This window comes from Citrus sinensis, chromosome 6 (assembly GCF_022201045.2).
Source record: "Citrus sinensis cultivar Valencia sweet orange chromosome 6, DVS_A1.0, whole genome shotgun sequence".
Taxonomy (NCBI): Eukaryota; Viridiplantae; Streptophyta; class Magnoliopsida; order Sapindales; family Rutaceae; genus Citrus; species Citrus sinensis.
This window is the reverse complement of record NC_068561.1, coordinates 12503012-12507677: the sequence shown is the minus strand read 5'-3', so window position 1 is coordinate 12507677 and position 4666 is coordinate 12503012.

Genomic DNA, 4666 nt, shown 5'->3' with positions numbered 1-4666 from the left:
GTTTTATTTAAATTTAATAGAATAAAAAATTTAAAATTTAAGTCCATATTCAATAATAATAAATTAATAATAATAAGAGAATGTAATATTAGTTGCTAAGTTTGACTCTATGGTATTAGAATTCTTTTTTAGTACTTAACAACAACAACAATAATAATTTTTTTTAAAGTTAACTTAATTGTTAACTTGGAATTACGTAAAGTCATATATAATAGTTTATAAGGATATTAATACATATTTATAAAATCATGATATTTATAATTTTATTTATTAAAATCATGATATCAATTATTTATTTAATATATTATAAACATAAATCAATTATAATTTTTTTGAAACTAAGAATTAAATAAATTTAAAAAACTTGAGCCAATAAAATATATTAAAAGATTTAATTTCAAGTTATTTATAAAATCATAAAATTTTAAGTTTACTTTCATTAAAAAATAAAACGTGCTTATTACGTGCTTTTTCGCGTGCCATGCTTTTAAAGCCCGCGTGCATGCCATGCCGTGCCGTGCCGTGCTGTACGGACACGTGCCGTGCCTCGTGCCGTCCGGCCCGTTAGCCACCTCTACCTACAATTACTGTTGCATGTGTCTTTAACTTGTGGACCACGTGTGATACACGCACCTACAACCCTTTGCGAATTAATGATTTCTGCCCTTTCAAAAGTCGAAACTTAGTGTTTTTGGACTCTTAGAATTGATTACGACGTCCAGAATACTTTTATAATAGAAAATGCAATAGATGTGAATTAAACTACGATGAACTTCCTTGATTAAAATCTCTCGCATTTGCATCCTTGTTTTGCATTGAAACCTACACTCTGATACCACTCATGAATTTTATTGATTGATATACACCACTGTGAGGTTGATGGTTACATGCAGAACCCCAAGTACACCCTATAAGTTAAACACTTAAAGTTTATGAGTGTCTTGGAAAATTGAAATTTTATGATGTAGCCATGCCTTCATATAGGTAATAAAAAAATTAGTTACATGTTTGAATTTGAACAAATTGAAATATAAGTGTGCAACCCAAGAGGGGTGAATTAGAATTTTAAAAATGATCCTAGCAAATCCACACAACAAGAAATCTAATGTCTTAATAAAAATTGAAAGCAATAAGTTCAATAAAAGCACAATAACAAATGAGTAAGGAAGAAGAGAAACAAACACACGAATTTTTACGTGGTTCGGCAATCCCCGCCTACGTCCACGCCTCCAAGAGATCTAAGCTTGAGGATTTCACTATCCGATCATTTCCAAGGCTTCAACCGTTTACAAGTGACTTCAATGTGTCAATGAACCTTTACAACAAAGAGATTATCTCCCAATCTCTTCATTCAAGTGTTTCACACACTCAAACTCTTACAATTAAGATGAAGAAATAAAAGTTACAATAAAACTCACTCAAAGAGTAGATATTCAAAAATAAAGAACAAGAGATGATTCAATGTCTTTTGTGATTTGCGAATTGAGAGCTCAAGATATCTTGTGTGCTTTTTGTTTTTGCTTGTTTGAGAGCTTGAAAATAAATTAGATTTGAGTTTATATAGTTTGAGCTCAAAAATTAGCCGTTATGTACATTTTGGTCATAACCGGCTTACCGTTTATGGACATCCGGTTAGCCACTTAATGTTACCGTTACAGCCACAATTTTGAATTTCTGAACATTCAGTATGCCGCTTGTAAAATCCGGCTAGCCGTTTAAGTTCCAGAAACATTCTGCCCGAATCCAGTCTATCGTTTTTCAGGATCCGGTTAGCCGCTTGCTAAAGTAGATGCTACAGTGAAATATTTTTTAAATTTATAGTTTGACCCCAAAACTTTATAAAACTGTATTATGGCCCAAAACGTTATGAAAGCTTTCAAATAGGTCCAATTTCAGAATTTTTAAATAATGCTTTGTCAATCCTAAAACTTTCTGAAATTATGATTTCAGCTAAACTATGTGAAATTATAGAATGACCCAAAATATTTAAATAGTTTCAAATAGGTCCAAATCTGAAATTTTAAAACAATATCAAAGGTTTTAAAATACTTTCATTTTAGTCCAAAATACTTTAATTCCATAACATTATTTTCTTATTGTAAAAGCACAATTCATAAATCTTTGTTTAATCAACACATATGGTTTGTTATCATCAACATCAATAGCTATAGCCATATAGGCTAACAATCTCCCCCTTTTTTATGATGACAAAACACATTATAAAAGAATAAAAATCTAGTTATGAAAAGCTCCCCCTTAATCAATGCAAGGTTAAAAAATTGATTTGAAAATTATTTAAAAAGACTCCCCCTGCATACATGCATACTCCCCCTGGATACATGCATATTTTTATAACACTTTTTATTATTCTCCCCCTTCATCATAAAAAAGAGTAAAAGAATAAGAGCTCCCCCGATCAATCATTAAAATCGCAATATAAGCACATTAGTTCAAAAATATCCATAAGCATAAGAAAATCCATATAATCCATAACAAACAATCAAAACAAATCCATATTATCCAAAACAAATACATAATCCAAAAGCATAATAACCATCCATATAGTCGAAAATAAAAGAACATAATGCAGTAAATGAAATGTAGGTGTGTCCAAATACAAGCATAAGAGACTACTGAAGTGGTGAGGATGGTGGTGATGGAGGTGGATACGGATATGGAATGCCGAAGTGCTCAAAGAGAAGTCACTGTCCATGAATGAGCTGCCGCTGATGAAACTCAGTCTGCCGCACCGAGAGTGTCCGCACCTCATCCATAAGTTGTTGAAGAGTAACCTCTTCAGAGGTAGGATGCTGTAGAGGTGATGAAGCGGATGCAGAGACACCAGGAGCTGAAGCAATCACATGAGAATCTCGGCGTCTACGCTGCCCTCAAAACGAGAGTGAGAAAATGGGTAGCTGACCGGCTGGAACTACAGCATTAAGTGGCCGATCATCACTTAGAGCAAGAAAGGTAAACTTGTTCTCAGTGTATTTGACCCAAGTGCAATTTTTCCACTCAAAGCCTAAGCCAAAAATAACATCATCTTCGATACCCTTAGACTGTCTACACGACGGTTCTTGAATCAGTACATCAAAATATTTAAGGATTCGGGTAATGAAATGACCATATGGAAGGGAACGAGTAATCAACTTAGGTATACTGAGCATGTTTCGGACAATGGTATATCCTAAGTCGACTGGACGATGTCTAAGAATACAATCAATCAAGGCAACATCCATATAAGAGACCTCATCCAAATGGCCTGATCTAGGAAAGACAATACTCTGAATAAAACGAAGTAATATCCGAGTTTAAAGACAAAGACATTAGGTGCGAAAATGGATAGTACAATCTTCATCGGAAAGGTCGATACGACGACATATATTCTTAACATCATCAATATAAACATAGACATCAATATCAGGAGGTTTCCTAGTTGAAAAAATTTCTAGGCCATCATCAGAAGTTCCTAGGATAGAGTTCAACTTCGAATCATCAAACTCAATCGAAACTCCTCCAACTATGGTGATTACTCGATTCTTTTTCTCCGCGGAACAATCCATATTCGAGTAGAACACTTTCACCAAGTCAGGATATACATTTTCCTAAAAAACAAGTGCATTAAGCCAACCAACATCTTCCAACAATGGCAATAAAGTACTATTGCTAATACTAAGATGATTTAACCAATCCGGTAAAATAAAAAAGTATTGGAGTACCTCACGAGTCATGAGCTGTTGGTGAAAACGTTTGGCTAGATGTTTCTTGTTCTGAAAGTGTGTGGACTCAAAATTGTATTGATTGGAGGTGTCCCCTGCTTGTCGTGACCGCTTGGTTGGTTGAACCGGTTCTTTGCCTTTTCTTCGAACCGGCTGAGAGCTTGACATTGTGAATTTGATGAATTTGAAGTTGAAAACAGCAAAGAGAATGAAGATGATGAAGAATGAAAGTAATTTTGGGAAGCAATTTGGATAGAAAACCGCTTGAGAGTGAGAAACTTAGAGAGAGAAAATTCGACTGAAACCCTAGGTTGAATTTAAGATCTAGAGATTTAGATGTTGAAAATGGATTTGAAGTATGATTTTGTGCATAAGAACGGATGGGGATTAAGATTTATGGATTTATTTGCATCAAAACCGAGTAGAAATGGTGGATTTTGGAGTGAAAAATGAGAGAGAGGAACCGGATTTTAGAGAGAGAACAAGAATCGGATTGCCGAATGAAGAAGAAAGAAGAACAATGCCCTTTTAACCGTGAATTCGGCTTGCCAGATGTCACTAACCGGCTGACTGGTTAGTATCCAGAAGCTAGAAAGCTGAAAACGACTTGCCGGATGTATTTAACCGGAAATCAGATTTTGTTCCAGCAAGTCCTTCACGCAAATCCAGTTTTCCGGATATCACAAATTAGCTTGTCGGTTGGATCCAGAAAATAGCAAGTGAAAATTAGCTTACCGGTTTTCTTTAACCGATTGGCCGAATGAGTCCAAAATGCTGCCAAAGTGCAGCTCGAATCTAGATTTTCAGACCTACATAACCGGCTATCTGGTTAAATCCAGTAAAGTTTATACGCGAATACGGTTAGCCGGATTTATAACCGGTTTATCCGGTTATGACACAGAACCATGCAAACTGTAACTGGTTTACCAGATATGAAGAACCGGCAG